This window comes from Siphateles boraxobius, unplaced genomic scaffold, assembly GCF_051911475.1.
Source record: "Siphateles boraxobius isolate OS27281-9 unplaced genomic scaffold, OSU_SipBor_1 52, whole genome shotgun sequence".
Lineage (NCBI taxonomy): Eukaryota > Metazoa > Chordata > Actinopteri > Cypriniformes > Leuciscidae > Siphateles > Siphateles boraxobius.
Window position 1 is genome coordinate 2,209,127 of NW_027509164.1, and position 21,259 is coordinate 2,230,385.

Genomic DNA, 21,259 nt, shown 5'->3' on the forward strand with positions numbered 1-21,259 from the left:
TGTATGCGGTGTGTATACGGTACAGGAGCAGCGCGCGCTACAGTGTTTTCACACATACTCCGTGTGCAGTGTGTATGCGGTGTGTGTTGCGGTGTGTATACGGTACAGGAGCAGCACGCACTACAGTGTTTTCACACATACTCCGTGTGCAGTGTGTATGCGGTACAGGAGCAGCACGCGCTACAGTGTTTTCACACATACTCCGTGTGCAGTGTGTATGCGGTGTGTGTTGCGGTGTGTATACGGTACAGGAGCAGCACGCGCTACAGTGTTTTCACACATACTCCGTGTGCAGTGTGTATGCGGTGTGTGTTGCGGTGTGTATACGGTACAGGAGCAGCACGCACTACAGTGTTTTCACACATACTCCGTGTGCAGTGTGTATGCGGTACAGGAGCAGCACGCGCTACAGTGTTTTCACACATACTCCGTGTGCAGTGTGTATGCGGTGTGTGTTGCGGTGTGTATGCGGTACAGGAGCAGCACGCGCTACAGTGTTTTCACACATACTCCGTGTGCAGTGTGTATGCGGTGTGTGTTGCGGTGTGTATGCGGTACAGGAGCAGCACGCGCTACAGTGTTTTCACACATACTCCGTGTGCAGTGTGTATGCGGTGTGTGTTGCGGTGTGTATACGGTACAGGAGCAGCACGCGCTACAGTGTTTTCACACATACTCCGTGTGCAGTGTGTATGCGGTGTGTGTTGCGGTGTGTATACGGTACAGGAGCAGCACGCACTACAGTGTTTTCACACATACTCCGTGTGCAGTGTGTATGCGGTGCGTATACGGTACAGGAGCAGCACGCTCTACAGTGTTTTCACACATACTCCGTGTGCAGTGTGTATGCGGTGAGTATACGGTACAGGAGCAGCACGCTCTACAGTGTTTTCACACATACTCCGTGTGCAGTGTGTATGCGGTGTGTGTTGCGGTGTGTATACGGTAGAGGAGCAGCACGCGCTACGGTGTTTTCACACATACGCTGTGTGCACTGTGTATGCGGTGTGTATACGGTACAGGAGCAGCAAGCGCTACAGTGTTTTCACACATACTGCGTGTGCAGTGTGTATACGGTGTGTGTTGCGGTGCGTATACGGTACAGGAGCAGCACGCGCTACAGTGTTTTCACACATACTCCGTGTCTGTGTGTATGTGGTGCTTGTTGCGGTGTGTATACGGTACAGGAGCAGCACGCGCTACAGTGTTTTCACACATACTCCGTGTCTGAGTGTATGTGGTTCTTGTTGCGGTGTGTATGCGGTACAGGAGCAGCACGCGCTACAGTGTTTTCACACATACTCCGTGTCTGAGTGTATGTGGTTCTTGTTGCGGTGTGTATACGGTACAGGAGCAGCACGCGCTACAGTGTTTTCACACATACTCCGTGTGCAGTGTGTATGCGGTGTGTATACGGTACAGGAGCAGCACGCGCTACAGTGTTTTCACACATACGCTGTGTGCAGTGTGTATGTGGTGCTTGTTGCGGTGTGTATACGGTACAGGAGCAGCACGCGCTACAGTGTTTTCACACATACTCCGTGTGCAGTGTGTATGTGGTGTGTGTTGTGTTGCGGTGCGTATACGGTACAGGAGCAGCACGCGCTACAGTGTTTTCACACATACTCCGTGTGCAGTGTGTATGCGGTGTGTATACGGTACAGGAGCAGCACGCGCTACAGTGTTTTCACACATACTTCGTGTGCAGTGTGTATGCGGTGTGTGTTGAGGTGTGTATACGGTACAGGAGCAGCACGCGCTACAGTGTTTTCACACATACTCCGTGTGCAGTGTGTATGCGGTGTGTGTTGCGGTGTGTATACGGTACAGGAGCAGCACGCGCTACAGTGTTTTCACACATACTCCGTGTGCAGTGTGTATGCGGTGTGTGTTGCGGTGCGTATACGGTACAGGAGCAGCACGCGCCACAGTGTTTTCACACATACTCCGTGTGCAGTGTGTATGCGGTGTGTGTTGCGGTGCGTATACGGTACAGGAGCAGCACACGCCACAGTGTTTTCACACATACTCCGTGTGCAGTGTGTATGCGGTGTGTGTTGAAGTGTGTATACGGTACAGGAGCAGCACGCGCTACAGTGTTTTCACACATACTCCGTGTGCAGTGTGTATGCGGTGTGTGTTGCGGTGTGTACACGGTACAGGAGCAGCACGCGCTACAGTGTTTTCACACATACTCCGTGTGCAGTGTGTATGTGGTGCTTGTTGCGGTGTGTATACGGTACAGGAGCAGCACGCGCTACAGTGTTTTCACACATACTCCGTGTGCAGTGTGTATGTGGTGCTTGTTGCGGTGTGTATACGGTACAGGAGCAGCACGCGCTACAGTGTTTTCACACATACTCCGTGTGCAGTGTGTATGCGGTGTGTGTTGCGGTGTGTATACGGTACAGGAGCAGCGCGCGCTACAGTGTTTTCACACATACTCCGTGTGCAGTGTGTATGCGGTGTGTGTTGTGGTGCGTATACGGTACAGGAGCAGCGCGCGCTACAGTGTTTTCACACATACTCCGTGTGCAGTGTGTATGCGGTGTGTTTTGCGGTGCGTATACGGTACAGGAGCAGCGCGCGCTACAGTGTTTTCACACATACTCCGTGTGCAGTGTGTATGCGGTGTGTGTTGCGGTGCGTATACGGTACAGGAGCAGCACGCGCTACAGTGTTTTCACACATACTCCGTGTGCAGTGTGTATGCGGTGTGTGTTGCGGTGCGTATACGGTACAGGAGCAGCACACGCTACAGTGTTTTCACACATACTCCGTGTGCAGTGTGTATGCGGTGTGTGTTGAAGTGTGTATACGGTACAGGAGCAGCACGCGCTACAGTGTTTTCACACATACTCCGTGTGCAGTGTGTATGCGGTGTGTGTTGCGGTGTGTACACGGTACAGGAGCAGCACGCGCTACAGTGTTTTCACACATACTCCGTGTGCAGTGTGTATGCGGTGTGTGTTGCGGTGTGTATACGGTACAGGAGCAGCACGCGCTACAGTGTTTTCACACATACTCCGTGTGCAGTGTGTATGTGGTGCTTGTTGTGGTGTGTATACGGTACAGGAGCAGCACGCGCTACAGTGTTTTCACACATACTCCGTGTGCAGTGTGTATGCGGTGTGTGTTGCGGTGCGTATACGGTACAGGAGCAGCACGCGCTACAGTGTTTTCACACATACTCCGTGTGCAGTGTGTATGCGGTGTGTGTTGCGGTGCGTATACGGTACAGGAGCAGCACGCGCTACAGTGTTTTCACACATACTCCGTGTGCAGTGTGTATGCGGTGTGTGTTGCGGTGTGTATACGGTACAGGAGCATCACGCGCTACAGTGTTTTCACACATACTCCGTGTGCAGTGTGTATGCGGTGTGTGTTGCGGTGTGTATACGGTACAGGAGCAGCACGCGCTACAGTGTTTTCACACATACTCCGTGTGCAGTGTGTATGTGGTGCTTGTTGCGGTGTGTATACGGTACAGGAGCAGCACGCGCTACAGTGTTTTCACACATACTCCGTGTGCAGTGTGTATGCGGTGTGTGTTGCGGTGCGTATACGGTACAGGAGCAGCACGCGCTACAGTGTTTTCACACATACTCCGTGTGCAGTGTGTATGCGGTGTGTGTTGCGGTGTGTATACGGTACAGGAGCATCACGCGCTACAGTGTTTTCACACATACTCCGTGTGCAGTGTGTATGTGGTGTGTGTTGCGGTGCGTATACGGTACAGGAGCAGCACGCGCTACAGTGTTTTCACACATACTCCGTGTGCAGTGTGTATGCGGTGTGTGTTGCGGTGTGTATACGGTACAGGAGCAGCACGCTGTTTTCACACATACTCCGTGTGCAGTGTGTATGCGGTGTGTGTTGCGGTGTGTATACGGTACAGGAGCAGCACGCGCTACGGTGTTTTCACACATACTCTGTGTGCAGTGTGTATGCGGTGTGTGTTGCGGTGCGTATACGGTACAGGAGCAGCACGCGCTACAGTGTTTTCACACATACTCCGTGTGCAGTGTGTATGCGGTGTGTGTTGCGGTGCGTATACGGTACAGGAGCAGCACGCTGTTTTCACACATACTCCGTGTGCAGTGTGTATGCGGTGCGTATACGGTACAGGAGCAGCACGCGCTACGGTGTTTTCACACATACTCTGTGTGCAGTGTGTATGCGGTGTGTGTTGCGGTGTGTATACGGTACAGGAGCAGCACGCGCTACGGTGTTTTCACACATACTCTGTGTGCAGTGTGTATGCGGTGTGTGTTGCGGTGTGTATACGGCACAGGAGCAGCACGCGCTATAGTGTTTTCACACATACTCCGTGTGCAGTGTGTATGCGGTGTGTGTTGCGGTGTGTATACGGTACAGGAGCAGCACGCGCTACAGTGTTTTCACACATACTCCGTGTGCAGTGTGTATGCGGTGTGTGTTGCGGTGTGTATACGGTACAGGAGCAGCACGCGCTACAGTGTTTTCACACATACTCCGTGTGCAGTGTGTATGCGGTGTGTGTTGCGGTGCGTATACGGTACAGGAGCAGCACGCGCTACAGTGTTTTCACACATACTCCGTGTGCAGTGTGTATGCGGTGTGTGTTGCGGTGTGTATACGGTACAGGAGCAGCACGCACTACAGTGTTTTCACACATACTCCGTGTGCAGTGTGTATGCGGTGCGTATACGGTACAGGAGCAGCACGCACTACAGTGTTTTCACACATACTCCGTGTGCAGTGTGTATGCGGTGCGTATACGGTACAGGAGCAGCAAGCGCTACAGTGTTTTCACACATACTCCGTGTGCAGTGTGTATGCGGTGCGTATACGGTACAGGAGCAGCACGCACTACAGTGTTTTCACACATACTCCGTGTGCAGTGTGTATGCGGTGCGTATACGGTACAGGAGCAGCACGCACTACAGTGTTTTCACACATACTCCGTGTGCAGTGTGTATGCGGTGCGTATACGGTACAGGAGCAGCAAGCGCTACAGTGTTTTCACACATACTCCGTGTGCAGTGTGTATGCGGTGTGTGTTGCGGTGTGTATACGGTAGAGGAGCAGCACGCGCTACGGTGTTTTCACACATACGCTGTGTGCAGTGTGTATGCGGTGTGTGTTGCGGTGCGTATACGGTACAGGAGCAGCACGCGCTACAGTGTTTTCACACATACTCCGTGTGCAGTGTGTATGCGGTGTGTGTTGCGGTGCGTATACGGTACAGGAGCAGCACGCTGTTTTCACACATACTCCGTGTGCAGTGTGTATGCGGTGCGTATACGGTACAGGAGCAGCACGCGCTACGGTGTTTTCACACATACTCTGTGTGCAGTGTGTATGCGGTGTGTGTTGCGGTGTGTATACGGTACAGGAGCAGCACGCGCTACGGTGTTTTCACACATACTCTGTGTGCAGTGTGTATGCGGTGTGTGTTGCGGTGTGTATACGGCACAGGAGCAGCACGCGCTATAGTGTTTTCACACATACTCCGTGTGCAGTGTGTATGCGGTGTGTGTTGCGGTGTGTATACGGTACAGGAGCAGCACGCGCTACAGTGTTTTCACACATACTCCGTGTGCAGTGTGTATGCGGTGTGTGTTGCGGTGTGTATACGGTACAGGAGCAGCACGCGCTACAGTGTTTTCACACATACTCCGTGTGCAGTGTGTATGCGGTGTGTGTTGCGGTGCGTATACGGTACAGGAGCAGCACGCGCTACAGTGTTTTCACACATACTCCGTGTGCAGTGTGTATGCGGTGTGTGTTGCGGTGTGTATACGGTACAGGAGCAGCACGCACTACAGTGTTTTCACACATACTCCGTGTGCAGTGTGTATGCGGTGCGTATACGGTACAGGAGCAGCACGCTCTACAGTGTTTTCACACATACTCCGTGTGCAGTGTGTATGCGGTGTGTGTTGCGGTGCGTATACGGTACAGGAGCAGCACGCGCTACAGTGTTTTCACACATACTCCGTGTGCAGTGTGTATGCGGTGTGTGTTGCGGTGTGTATACGGTACAGGAGCAGCACGCACTACAGTGTTTTCACACATACTCCGTGTGCAGTGTGTATGCGGTGCGTATACGGTACAGGAGCAGCACGCACTACAGTGTTTTCACACATACTCCGTGTGCAGTGTGTATGCGGTGCGTATACGGTACAGGAGCAGCAAGCGCTACAGTGTTTTCACACATACTCCGTGTGCAGTGTGTATGCGGTGTGTGTTGCGGTGTGTATACGGTAGAGGAGCAGCACGCGCTACGGTGTTTTCACACATACGCTGTGTGCACTGTGTATGCGGTGTGTATACGGTACAGGAGCAGCAAGCGCTACAGTGTTTTCACACATACTCCGTGTGCAGTGTGTATGTGGTGCTTGTTGCGGTGTGTATACGGTACAGGAGCAGCACGCGCTACAGTGTTTTCACACATACTCCGTGTCTGTGTGTATGTGGTGCTTGTTGCGGTGTGTATACGGTACAGGAGCAGCACGCGCTACAGTGTTTTCACACATACTCCGTGTCTGTGTGTATGTGGTGCTTGTTGCGGTGTGTATACGGTACAGGAGCAGCACGCGCTACAGTGTTTTCACACATACTCCGTGTCTGAGTGTATGTGGTTCTTGTTGCGGTGTGTATGCGGTACAGGAGCAGCAAGCGCTACAGTGTTTTCACACATACTCCGTGTGCAGTGTGTATGTGGTGTGTGTTGTGTTGCGGTGCGTATACGGTACAGGAGCAGCACGCGCTACAGTGTTTTCACACATACTCCGTGTGCAGTGTTTATGCGGTGTGTATACGGTACAGGAGCAGCACGCGCTACAGTGTTTTCACACATACGCTGTGTGCAGTGTGTATGTGGTGCTTGTTGCGGTGTGTATACGGTACAGGAGCAGCACGCGCTACAGTGTTTTCACACATACTTCGTGTGCAGTGTGTATGCGGTGTGTGTTGAGGTGTGTATACGGTACAGGAGCAGCACGCGCTACAGTGTTTTCACACATACTCCGTGTGCAGTGTGTATGCGGTGTGTGTTGCGGTGTGTATACGGTACAGGAGCAGCACGCGCTACAGTGTTTTCACACATACTCCGTGTGCAGTGTGTATGCGGTGTGTGTTGCGGTGCGTATACGGTACAGGAGCAGCACGCGCCACAGTGTTTTCACACATACTCCGTGTGCAGTGTGTATGCGGTGTGTGTTGCGGTGCGTATACGGTACAGGAGCAGCACACGCCACAGTGTTTTCACACATACTCCGTGTGCAGTGTGTATGCGGTGTGTGTTGAAGTGTGTATACGGTACAGGAGCAGCACGCGCTACAGTGTTTTCACACATACTCCGTGTGCAGTGTGTATGCGGTGTGTGTTGCGGTGTGTACACGGTACAGGAGCAGCACGCGCTACAGTGTTTTCACACATACTCCGTGTGCAGTGTGTATGTGGTGCTTGTTGCGGTGTGTATACGGTACAGGAGCAGCACGCGCTACAGTGTTTTCACACATACTCCGTGTGCAGTGTGTATGTGGTGCTTGTTGCGGTGTGTATACGGTACAGGAGCAGCACGCGCTACAGTGTTTTCACACATACTCCGTGTGCAGTGTGTATGCGGTGTGTGTTGCGGTGTGTATACGGTACAGGAGCAGCGCGCGCTACAGTGTTTTCACACATACTCCGTGTGCAGTGTGTATGCGGTGTGTGTTGTGGTGCGTATACGGTACAGGAGCAGCGCGCGCTACAGTGTTTTCACACATACTCCGTGTGCAGTGTGTATGCGGTGTGTTTTGCGGTGCGTATACGGTACAGGAGCAGCGCGCGCTACAGTGTTTTCACACATACTCCGTGTGCAGTGTGTATGCGGTGTGTGTTGCGGTGCGTATACGGTACAGGAGCAGCACGCGCTACAGTGTTTTCACACATACTCCGTGTGCAGTGTGTATGCGGTGTGTGTTGCGGTGTGTATACGGTACAGGAGCAGCACACGCTACAGTGTTTTCACACATACTCCGTGTGCAGTGTGTATGCGGTGTGTGTTGAAGTGTGTATACGGTACAGGAGCAGCACGCGCTACAGTGTTTTCACACATACTCCGTGTGCAGTGTGTATGCGGTGTGTGTTGCGGTGTGTACACGGTACAGGAGCAGCACGCGCTACAGTGTTTTCACACATACTCCGTGTGCAGTGTGTATGCGGTGTGTGTTGCGGTGTGTATACGGTACAGGAGCAGCACGCGCTACAGTGTTTTCACACATACTCCGTGTGCAGTGTGTATGCGGTGTGTGTTGCGGTGTGTATACGGTACAGGAGCAGCACGCGCTACAGTGTTTTCACACATACTCCGTGTGCAGTGTGTATGCGGTGTGTGTTGCGGTGTGTATACGGTACAGGAGCAGCACGCGCTACAGTGTTTTCACACATACTCCGTGTGCAGTGTGTATGCGGTGTGTGTTGCGGTGTGTATACGGTACAGGAGCAGCACGCGCTACAGTGTTTTCACACATACTCCGTGTGCAGTGTGTATGTGGTGCTTGTTGCGGTGTGTATACGGTACAGGAGCAGCACGCGCTACAGTGTTTTCACACATACTCCGTGTGCAGTGTGTATGCGGTGTGTGTTGCGGTGTGTATACGGTACAGGAGCATCACGCGCTACAGTGTTTTCACACATACTCCGTGTGCAGTGTGTATGCGGTGTGTGTTGCGGTGTGTATACGGTACAGGAGCAGCACGCGCTACGGTGTTTTCACACATACTCCGTGTGCAGTGTGTATGCGGTGTGTGTTGCGGTGTGTATACGGTACAGGAGCAGCACGCGCTACAGTGTTTTCACACATACTCCGTGTGCAGTGTGTATGCGGTGTGTGTTGCGGTGTGTATACGGTACAGGAGCAGCACGCGCTACAGTGTTTTCACACATACTCCGTGTGCAGTGTGTATGCGGTGTGTGTTGCGGTGTGTATACGGTATAGGAGCAGCACGCGCTACAGTGTTTTCACACATACTCCGTGTGCAGTGTGTATGCGGTGTGTGTTGCGGTGCGTATACGGTACAGGAGCAGCACGCGCTACAGTGTTTTCACACATACTCCGTGTGCAGTGTGTATGCGGTGTGTGTTGCGGTGTGTATACGGCACAGGAGCAGCACGCGCTATAGTGTTTTCACACATACTCCGTGTGCAGTGTGTATGCGGTGTGTGTTGCGGTGTGTATACGGTACAGGAGCAGCACGCGCTACAGTGTTTTCACACATACTCCGTGTGCAGTGTGTATGCGGTGTGTGTTGCGGTGCGTATACGGTACAGGAGCAGCACGCGCTACAGTGTTTTCACACATACTCCGTGTGCAGTGTGTATGCGGTGTGTGTTGCGGTGTGTATGCGGTACAAGAGCAGCACGCGCTACAGTGTTTTCACACATACTCCGTGTGCAGTGTGTATGCGGTGTGTGTTGCGGTGTGTATACGGCACAGGAGCAGCACGCGCTATAGTGTTTTCACACATACTCCGTGTGCAGTGTGTATGCGGTGTGTGTTGCGGTGTGTATACGGTACAGGAGCAGCACGCGTTACAGTGTTTTCACACATACTCCGTGTGCAGTGTGTATGCGGTGTGTGTTGCGGTGTGTATACGGTACAGGAGCAGCACGCGCTACAGTGTTTTCACACATACTCCGTGTGCAGTGTGTATGCGGTGTGTGTTGCGGTGCGTATACGGTACAGGAGCAGCACGCGCTACAGTGTTTTCACACATACTCCGTGTGCAGTGTGTATGCGGTGTGTGTTGCGGTGTGTATACGGTACAGGAGCAGCACGCACTACAGTGTTTTCACACATACTCCGTGTGCAGTGTGTATGCGGTGTGTGTTGCGGTGTGTATACGGTACAGGAGCAGCACGCGCTACAGTGTTTTCACACATACTCCGTGTGCAGTGTGTATGCGGTGTGTGTTGCGGTGTGTATACGGTACAGGAGCAGCACGCGCTACGGTGTTTTCACACATACTCTGTGTGCAGTGTGTATGCGGTGTGTGTTGCGGTGTGTATACGGTACAGGAGCAGCACGCGTTACAGTGTTTTCACACATACTCCGTGTGCAGTGTGTATGCGGTGTGTGTTGCGGTGTGTATACGGCACAGGAGCAGCACGCGCTACAGTGTTTTCACACATACTCCGTGTGCAGTGTGTATGCGGTGTGTGTTGCGGTGTGTATACGGTACAGGAGCAGCACGCGCTACAGTGTTTTCACACATACTCCGTGTGCAGTGTGTATGCGGTGTGTGTTGCGGTGTGTATACGGCACAGGAGCAGCACGCGCTACAGTGTTTTCACACATACTCCGTGTGCAGTGTGTATGCGGTGTGTGTTGCGGTGTGTATACGGTACAGGAGCAGCACGCGCTACAGTGTTTTCACACATACTCTGTGTGCAGTGTGTATGCGGTGTGTGTTGCGGTGTGTATACGGTACAGGAGCAGCACGCGCTACAGTGTTTTCACACATACTCCGTGTGCAGTGTGTATGCGGTGTGTATACGGTACAGGAGCAGCACGCGCTATAGTGTTTTCACACATACTCCGTGTGCAGTGTGTATGCGGTGTGTGTTGCGGTGTGTATACGGTACAGGAGCAGCACGCGCTATAGTGTTTTCACACATACTCCGTGTGCAGTGTGTATGCGGTGTGTGTTGCGGTGTGTATACGGTACAGGAGCAGCACGCGCTACAGTGTTTTCACACATACTCTGTGTGCAGTGTGTATGCGGTGTGTGTTGCGGTGTGTATACGGTACAGGAGCAGCACGCGCTACAGTGTTTTCACACATACTCCGTGTGCAGTGTGTATGCGGTGCGTATACGGTACAGGAGCAGCACGCGCTCGTTGATTTAATTAACATGTCAATTAATTAATTAACGATTTTTTAAGCATGTAAAGTGTTAACAAGTTATGAGTACAGAACATGTCAATTAATTAATCAAAAAAACATAATCAATGAATAATGCAACCAACTATTATTCTTTTTATTGAAAAAAGTGCCTTATCATTAGGGATGGGTGTATTTAAATAATGATTTTATCACTGAAACTTATCAATACTCTTATTGACACTACTCTCTATTTTGGCGCAAAAGCAATAAAGATATAAAAAAGAAATAAAATAAGAATCAGATGTTTCTTTATTATTCATTTTATTTGCAGAAATAGGTTAAATTGTTTCCTGAGTGTCCTGTGAGAGTCCTGCTATAAATGTCTGGTGGTGATGTGCTTCATTGATTCACTACCAGTAGCAAAACCTGAACAATGTGACAATTGCCAAAGATCTATAGTCCTTGAGCTTCTCTGAGGCAAACAAATAATACAAAAAGTGTTCGTAAAGAGTAAAGATATGTAAAAAAACAATATAGATTTCTAGCTTCACTCCTGTATTATTTCACCCACCCAAATATACATCAAGAGTTTTCGGAGCTTCAAAATGAGCTTGATAACTTTCTCTGAGAGAATCTGAGATGTGTCATTCCTGGCTGTGTCTCAGCTGTGAGAAACACTCTCTCAGACAGTGTTGAGGAGGCAGAGGGAGATGATGAAGAGCTGTAAGAGAAGAGGAAGAGTCTCTTTCTTACCCCACCAGCGGAGGGCAGGATCTTCTGAGGGAAGGATAGGAGTAGGGTCTCGATCTCTATATTCACTGGAAGCTGAAAAATAAATTGTACCATACTATTGTAGTCAGGTTAATAGCTTTTTGATAGAAAGGTATAATAAAATTGTCTAACTTGCGTGTTCCTCCTCTTCTTTATCGCTAGCTGCACCGTCACCTCATCGTCCTTCTTAGGCAGCTAAAACAGAGGAGTACTTTATTAATGTTGATAATCTATGGCTTTTCATTTTTTTAAAGTCTTTTATGCTCACCAAGGAGGCATTTATTTGATCGAAAATACAGTAAATGTGGAACTTTATTACAATTTAAAATAACTGTTTATGTGAATATGTTAAAATTAAATGTATTCCTGTGATCAAAGCTAAATTTGCAACATCATTACTTCAGGCTTCAGTGTCACATGATCATTTAGAAATTATTCTAATATGATTTGATGCTCAAAAACATTTCTGATTATTGTCAGTGTTGAAAACAGTTGTGCTGCTTCAGATTTTTGTGTAAACCATGATGCCTTTATACAAATACTCCCACAATACAAAGTTCAAAGAAAAGTTTGAAAGTTTAAAAAATCTTATAACATTATAAAAGTCTTTACTGTCACTTTTGATCAATTTAATGCATTCTTGCTATTAATGTCTTCCAAAAAAAAAAAAAATCTTACTGACCCCTAATGTTTGATTTGTAGTGTACACAAAAACATGAAGCTGTTTTCATGAAGCTGAACTGTTTTCAAAATTGATAATAATCAGAAAAGTTTCTTGAGCATCGTATCAGAACGATTTCTGAAGGATCGTGTAAAACTGAAGACTGGAGCAATGATGCTGAAAATACAGCTTTGATTACAGGAATAAATTTTATTTTACAATATATTCACATAGTAAACAGTTATTTTAAATTTTAATATTATTTCACAATAATATTGTTTTTACTGTATTTTTGATCAAATAAATACAGTCTTGGTGAGCATTAGACACTCCTTTCAAAGACAAAAAATTGTACCAACACCAAACTTTTGAACATTAGAGTATATTTGAGGTTTTACTTACTAACTTAGTCACGTGGTTCATAGCGCCTTAAGAGAAGTTGTCCGACAGGAGATCAGCTCCAGCTCTACTATGGTGCAGGGCATCAGCATGGAAGATCAACAGAAACAATTTGTCAAAGAGCCAACAATATTTAGCATAAAAAATGGCAGGTTTATTAAAAGGCAAGAAGCTACAGCGGAGGTGAAATGCAGAAAAGAGAAAGACGAATATAAAGAAAATAATTTCTTAGGATAACAGAATTTATGCTTTAGGTTTAGTTATTCATTTAATATTGCTCATATAGCGTCACTTACATTTGGATGTCAAAGCCTTCTTAAAATAAATTAAATGAATAAAAATGTAAATTTGAGATAATAAAAAGGAAGAAAACAGATGTATGGTGATATAGGTCAAAAAATATTGTGGGGGAAAATGGATATGAAGTTATTCAATAAGCTTCGTCAGTTCACCTGTTTCTCTTCTCTGGCAGCAGCTTTCTTCAGAAATGTTGAGATCTTGGAGTTTCCCCTCTGTAGAGAGGTTATTTTGTCGCTGCTAAAATAACAGAATTTTTATCAAGTTGTTTACCGTGAATGATCAAAACACATTTGAACTAGTTTCAGATATTTTTTGCACTCAGTGTCAGTGACGTCATCGACTAACAGCATGTTAAATAATCAGTTGGTTAAAAAATTAACCAACTTCCAATCACCCATTCAACCAGTAGCACCTCAATGCAGTACATGAGATCCACGGGGAGGAGTCGGATCAAGATCCAAGGGGTGGAGATGGGTAGGATTAGGGTTGGGTTTACGGATTAGGGGTGTGTTTAGGTATCAGGGGGCGGAGTTGGGTAGGTTGAGGTGTATGTAAGGTGGGAGGAGTTGGATCTGGATCCGACTCCTCCCTGTGGATTTCATGTTCTGCAGTGAGAACCATCTCCATTCAACTGCCAGCAAAATCTTAAACTAACAAAAAATCTCATCTACACATAAATATGAGATTAAAAGACCAAACTTTAATAAACAAGAGCTTAGGTTAGCCTAACAGTTAACTTAACGTTACCTGTTCTGAAAACGGTTGAGATGCTAACCCAGCTAACAAAAAAACGTCCCCAGAACGTCCCCTGAACGTCTTCGTGTAGGGTTCTTTAAACGTTCGCAGGACTTCGCGGGGGACGTTCGCGGGACGTTCGCAGGACTTCGCGGGGGACGTTCGCGGGACGTTCGCAGGACTTCGCGGGACGTTTAGAAAACTTTCGGGGACCTTTACGGAACGTTCACTAGAAGTCCTTTTAACATCTTAACACCCTTTTATAGTGTAGCATTAGTCTGATAACACAAAATTGAACAACCAAGGAAACACACAAGAAGGAATATCAGGAAACAAAAATACTTTTATTTTCATAAACAAAAAAAAGTGCGTGTGTGTGCTTGCGTGTCCAGTTGCCAGGTTTCCAGCTGAAACGCGTTACTCCTCCACATCTGATTCCACCCGTAAGCTTGGAACCTAAAACAAATTAACAAAATTTAAACATTTAGGTTTTATTTTAAATACAGCTATTTTTATATAATTTAAATATTTTAAATGGGCTACAGGGGATCATTGTGCCCTAGGCTAGTAGTGATTTTATTCACGAACACATTGTGCTGTTATAGCCTACTTTGTTTTACGGTGTCATTGACAGTGTAATTATATATTTAAGTAATATTAATTAAGTACATGTACTTACTATAGTGTTAGGGTAGGATTAGGGTTTGGTTGAGGGTTAGTTGCATGTAATTAGGCTATGCATAATTAACTGTTAATACTATTGTAAGTACATGTAACAAGGACACTGTAAAATAAAGTGTTACCGCATCGTACCCACTGTCTGTTTGCATACACACACGACACAAGCCCAGCATCATAGAGATTTATGAATTCTGAGAGTCTCCTGGTACTGAGTACAAATTCATGCTTACATTTTGCGTGCTCTTTATACACATAAATTACCTTTTACTTGCCGATACACAACTTTTTTAGTATAGCCTACGCACTTTTTTAGCATATACACACTAGGCATGTGCCGGTATCAAATTTTCATGCTGCGATTAATTGATTGAGCTTTTATCACGGTATACGTTATTATCACGATATTTTAATTGCACAAGAGAAACAGACGGATTGGGGGTATCTAAAAAAAACTTGCATCACAATGTGTAATTGTGATTGTCAAAACATTAATTTTATTTTTTAGTGACAACATGTTATAATGTTTACATGGTACAGTTACTGAGGCTACTGTTTGTATTATTGCTTAACACAATTTTCATGATTTCAATTAAATTCTTGGATTTAATTTCAATCTTGATTCAATATTGACTCATTTGGATAAATATTAGGTAGGCTACAGTAGATAGCCTGCATTTAAATGTTTCTCAAGAAAAAATATATCTCACATAATGCTGTAAACATACAGAGAGAAATTAAATATAATGCATACAATATAAATATAATAATAATATAAATATAAAAATGTAATATGCCGTAGTTTTCATTATAATAACAATTATATAATGACAAGTAAACATATATTAAAATATGTAATATAGTGCACATATTTAGCAAAATACTCCTCTCTATAGCTATTTTCTTATAGTCAACTAACATTAAATGGCTTTCCTGAGGTAAATGTAACGTTCTGTGACATAATTGTTCTCCTGCAGTGTTATTGACCTCTTTCCGTGGTTGAACAACACTGATTGATCGAAAGTACGTATACCTTTCGGTGGGTTGTACTGTATCTTTAATAAAAAGTAACAGATGATCTGTTTACTTGATCTGAGGCGCGCGATCTGTCACGTCACATTTACAAGCACCAAAACAGTATTTATTGTCTGAATTTCGTTATAAAACCTGAGAGCTGATATTTTTTTTCATATCAAAAGTAACCTGCTCTGTCTAGTCTGTCGGTGTCAGTGTCCTCTTTGCTCCGCGATTTTTCTCTGCGTGAGAAAATGGATGTGTGGCGCGAGACCGTGTGAAAGTGTCAATTGCGTGAGTCTCAAGCTGCTGAATGCGTGAGAGTTGGCAGCCATGCGGGGGATAAATAGTCGGCAGCGTTCCTCCTTCCGCCGTGCTTCTTCTCCATGTGAGGATTGTTTACATTAGACTAGAGTGCACACTGCATTCACACAGTGCTTATACATGTGATGTGGGGATTGTTTACATCAAAGTGCGCACGTGTTTTGCGCAGCATATACGCATTGTTTTTTTAAGCGGTTGATGGAAAATAAGCTGATGCGCGTTCTAAAAATCTAAATTCGGATCTATTATTTTTCACGGTATTTCGAAGTCCCCGCGATAACAATATCGTGCATATTCATTACCGCGATTTATCGCATTACCGAATACCGGCACATGTCTAATACACACTCAACTATAAATTAGTTTGCAAAATAAGTCATCTTCAAAAATGCTTAAAGATCATACAATTTTACCTTATTTTTTTATATATCATATTAACAATGACAACAGGTCGATATTTGTCAAGTTGCAAGACATGCATGAATATATAGGCAAACATTATATTTGATTAGACACATGGCAATTCACAGAATCATCTTGCTCGAGCACTTTTGGAGCACCCAGGTGAAAAAGACGTAAATAAATGTATTAAAAATGTACTTGAGTATGTTTTTAGTAAAATACACTTTTTGCCAGGGTTGATGTTGTCCCCACCACTTTTTAAAACATCTCGCGGCACGGATGTACCAATACAAATAAATAATTGTATGTAGCCTACTGTACGGGAGGGTTTTTTTTTTTTTTTGGTGGTGTAAATATATTTATTCTGAAGCAATATTTTCAGATTTTACATACTTAAATCTTCATATTTGTGATGTTTACCCCAGTGTGTTATTTATTTTTATAAAGAGAACTTTTATTACCTTATTAAATGTATGTATCATCTTTCATGTCAAATTCTTACATTTGATCAATAAATTCAGTTATAATAATGAGACACTGGGCTGTTACATCGAATTAAATAATTCGCACTGCAAAATTACAACTGCAATAAATAATGTTATGAGATTGATGTTCTAAATAAATGTTTGAATATACAAATAAAAAAAATGCAATACTTAAACATGAAACTAAACCGCCAATAGGTGGCGGCAAGTGACCGTCTTAATTAGTGAGTCATTGAGTCATTCATACAAAAGATTCCTTCAAAACGCTGAATTAAAGCCCTGCATAAACCCGCTTACAAGAGTAAAAGACTGCAGGCTGCACCGTCTTTGCTAATTGGTAAGTGCATTATACAAGTATAATTTAGTAAATACATTATAAAAGTAAACTGGTGTTGACGTCATGTTAGTCTGTTACATAATTATATCAAAAATAAAAGTTTACAAACGTTTACACTGACAGTCTGACAACCTGAGACGTGTCAGATAAGCTGGGTAGCAGGCAGTTAGCTGAAAAGAGTAGCAAAATTCAAGGCCCGAAATTTGAAATTGCAGTGACGGATTTGAGAAGTTGCAAGTGCCTAATTGAGGTTGTACTGCGATTAAAGGCAAATATATATTACAAGTTTGTGCGTGTCATTGTATTTCTGTGAATGGCATTTTACACATTTGTGACTATTTGTCTGCAGCTTCAAATTCAGAATACAGGTTTGTGACTTTTGTCTGCGAGTGCAAATTTCAACATTCAACTTCAGATTTTAATTTTACAGGTTTTCACATTGGAGCTGTGAGTGTAAATGTTCACGTACAAGTATGAATATTTATTGTACAAGTTCTCAAATTCACATCTACGTGCTCTCGAGTTTTGATACTCTTTTAAAAGTAGGCCTACTTATATTGTGAGTTTTTGGTCAAAATCCTCTTACCTGAACATTTTTCTTTGCTTTCTCACGATGTGGAGCATGCTTAAGGGTCACGGCTATCATATCTTCCACACTCTGGGTCTTGTGGTGTGGATACACCTTACTGCAGGCACCTTCAAGTAATAGTTCACAGTAATTATAACTAGATCACAGACACATGTAGAAAGTATTATTCTCGATAGTATTAAAAATCCATCATGTTCTCATAACAGACCATTACTACTAATATTTATATGCTAAGTTTGAAGGAATATTTCAATCAAAGAGAATGAATCTATCACATTCCACTCTCGCTTTTTGCAACCTTGGAGACAGGATCTCTTGAGTAATGTTTTGAACTTACGTATGATCACATCATTGATCAGCAGTTGCTGATATGCCCGTTTTCCTTTTCTCCCGTTGTATTATGCTATTCAGCCCAAAGGGAATTCTCTCCGATTTTTTTTAGCATTCTTCTAATGCCATCCCCCAAACTGCCTGCACTCTGAAGACAAAGATATCGAATCTACAAACAAACAACAACAATCAGTTATCAAAGAACAGTGCCAAGAAATTGATCTTGCAATTGAACGTGATAGTTACGTTTACTACTTAAAAATGTCATCAAAGCTAAAAATCATATCTAGTCAAACCGCATCACGACATCGCTACAAATACAGTATGGGATTAAAATCAGCGAACATCAATAGGCTTAGACTACGTTACCTTGTTTCAGCGAGTAAGTGAATTAAGTGTGTAATGATCCCACACTTTAGACAATTCCTGTCGTTTATTTACATATTTATTCTCCGCCATCGTGCCAACTAAATTCATATGCTTCCTGAACAGGTCCGTGTGAATAAACGGTCCGTGTGAAACAATCAAATCCCTGCGCCGCGTGTATAGTGCGCGTATAGTGCGCGTATAGTGCGCGTATAGTGCGCGTCATAGGAATTTAACGAGGCTTCGAGGCAGAGTTTTTGCCTCGAGGAATTTTTGTAATCGAGTAACTCGAGTAATCGTTTCAGCCCTACTCTCATGTCAGGGCTCCGGAAACCAGTGAGTAAGTGACCAGTGACTTTCCTTCTGTTACTGCAGGTGTGTTCTTTATTTTGACTGCACTGGTTCGAAACAAGGCAAGGCAAGGCAAGTTTATTTATATAGCACATTTCATACACAATGGTAATTCAAAGTGCTTTACATAGAAGAAATTAAAACAATCAAAAGAAATCAGAATAATTAAAACAGTTTAGAATAAAAGATAAAATACAGAAATAATCAAATGAAATCAGAGTAATTATAACAAAATAAAATACATTGCAAACAGTCGGACGAACAGGTGCACAGTGCTCATCCAGTAAATGCACAGCTAAACAGAAGTGTTTTGAGTCTGGATTTGAATGTGACTACTGTAGGAGCACATCTGATCTCTTCTGGAAGCTGTTCCAGCATAGTAGCTAAAGCAGACTCGCCAAGCTTAGAGTGAAGCCTCTGTGTTTCAAGCTGATGTGATCCTAATAATCTGAGGGATCTGTTGGGTTTATATTCAGTGAGAGAGTATTTTGGAGGCCTGTAAACAATGATAAGTAAAATGCGTGGAGCACCTTTTAACACAATACCCAGATATTCGAAAGACGGGTAATTCCCAAATGATATTTGCTTACATTGATAGACATCTTTAAAAAGAGCAGCTAAACAGTATGTTCATTTATTATAAAATGGCCATTATTAATGCCATTCTCTTTTGTTATAATAAACTACTGTTATTTAAATATTGTGCATTGTTTCAACAGAGTCATTCCTTCAAGAGCTTAAACGCTCACTGGGTGAGGACATACATGAGGATGAAACGGCACTTCAAGCCTCAACAGACTGGTCGACCCGAAAGAGCCTCATATCAGGGTGATGGGAGAAAGAGAGACCCCGACTGGTCAACACCATGGTGGCTCGACAACATGCGGCAACTCGGATCTGCCAACAGTGTGGAAACGGTCCAGCCGTTATCCGTTGTTGTGACTGCCGACCACACCCATTCTTCTGTGGCCAGTGTGATGTCAGGGTCCACCGAGGTCAAGTGTTCCACAACAGGGATTGAATGACACGTGCATTTTTTCATCCGTTGCCTGCCACAACTCGTATTGTGGAGAGGGTTCTAACCCAGTGTGGTAAGCTGTAGTTTTTGAAAGTCTCATTCTCAGACTTGTTAATTCCAGTTATCACCTGAAAAACTAAATACTGTCTTCTGATAGGTTGATGAAGCCATCAAGTACATCTGGTTTAAAAATAGTTCCAGTAAATAAATGTTATTCTTTAATTCTCGTCCATGTGTTTTTTTGTTTTTTTCAAGAGCGTCTTGTACATTTGGAGATGCCAGAGACAATATGCGGTTGTCTACGAGGATCGTCCAGTGTCATCGCAGGACAGTCCATAGTTGTGGTTACAATGAATGGTAAGAAGAACTTTATGGGTGGGGTGGGGTGGGGGTCACTTCTGTAGAAGTGGCTGCAGAATTTCACCCACAGCTATTTGCTGATCACACCTCGTATATACTCCCTCTCACTTTCTGTCACAACCCTTATGAAAATCAACCATGGTTTTACTATAGTAAAACTGTAGTTAACTACGACTGTAGTAACCATGGTATTTTGGTGCGAACAATGGTTTTTAAAAACCATGGTTTTGGTACCATGGTTTTACTACCGTTATATTGTAGTAATACTATAGTAAAACTGCAGTTTTACTAAATTATCTTGAATTACATTTAAGCCATTTAGTTACAACAAACATCTACAAAATAACGACAGAAAGAAGTTATCATTCTATGATACAGACTTTATTACAGAAATTACATAATCTGAAAGAAAATATAAACTTGCATTTGTTCCTACGTGTGACATAAAACAATAAACTACAAAGTTATACAAAATTATTGGTGATAAAGTGGTGCTGTGCAATGGTTAAAAAATGTAGTTGCTAATTTACAAATAAAAAAACAGCAATTTTAGATGAAAAATAGCTGACTTTAAATACCTTTAAATACACATTATCTACTTCCTCTAAAATTTATATAACCTGTAAACACATGCTCAACACAAGCATGTTTGCAATTTATACCGTACATACATTAACAGGATTACAACAATATTACTTACTACAAGAACAATAAATACTATAAATTCAGAAGAAATGAGCAGTTCTTTTAAGAATGTTTTAAATGATATCCACTCACAAGAGATGGAGACATGGAGTCACCTCCACACTTTAAATTCTAGGTGATGCAGCATCCATGCCAGTAGGTGTCAGTTTGAGTCTGTCATGTAGGCCAGTAGGTTACAGTCCGGCTTTGGTTTGGTTCGGTCTTTCAGCCCAAATGGACGCAGGACCTAAAGTGAGAAGAATACACACCACATTAACACACGGCTTGCTGGAATACTCAACTGTTATTGGTCAGTTGCACATCGAGTAGCCATGTGAAAGCCCGACTATCGGTCCAATGGCGGTCTTCCAATAATACAGGTGAAGGTCTCTGCGCGTTACGGTCTTTCCTTTTACGCAACACAAGAAGATTAAATGGAATACATTTCCTCATATGTATTAACTCGTTAATCATCTGACTCCATTAATGAAAAAGGTTTTAATGATATCTGGGCATCATTAAAAGTGAGCGAATGTTTGATTATTCTTTTTTAACTCTTTAATTATGTTTTACCCGCTCAGATTAGGAAGCTATGTC

At 44.5% G+C, this 21,259-nt stretch overlaps 1 long non-coding RNA gene across 1 annotated transcript; it reads right to left on the reverse strand.

Annotated features, from left to right (window-relative positions):
• Positions 1-11,755: 11,755 nt before the first annotated feature.
• Positions 11,756-13,247, reverse strand: LOC143713577 (uncharacterized). Its single transcript, XR_013195134.1, has 3 exons — positions 13,142-13,247; positions 12,693-12,756; positions 11,756-11,824 (listed from the first exon to the last, which is right to left on the reverse strand). It is a non-coding gene; the product is annotated as an uncharacterized LOC143713577 (long non-coding RNA).
• Positions 13,248-21,259: the final 8,012 nt, after the last annotated feature.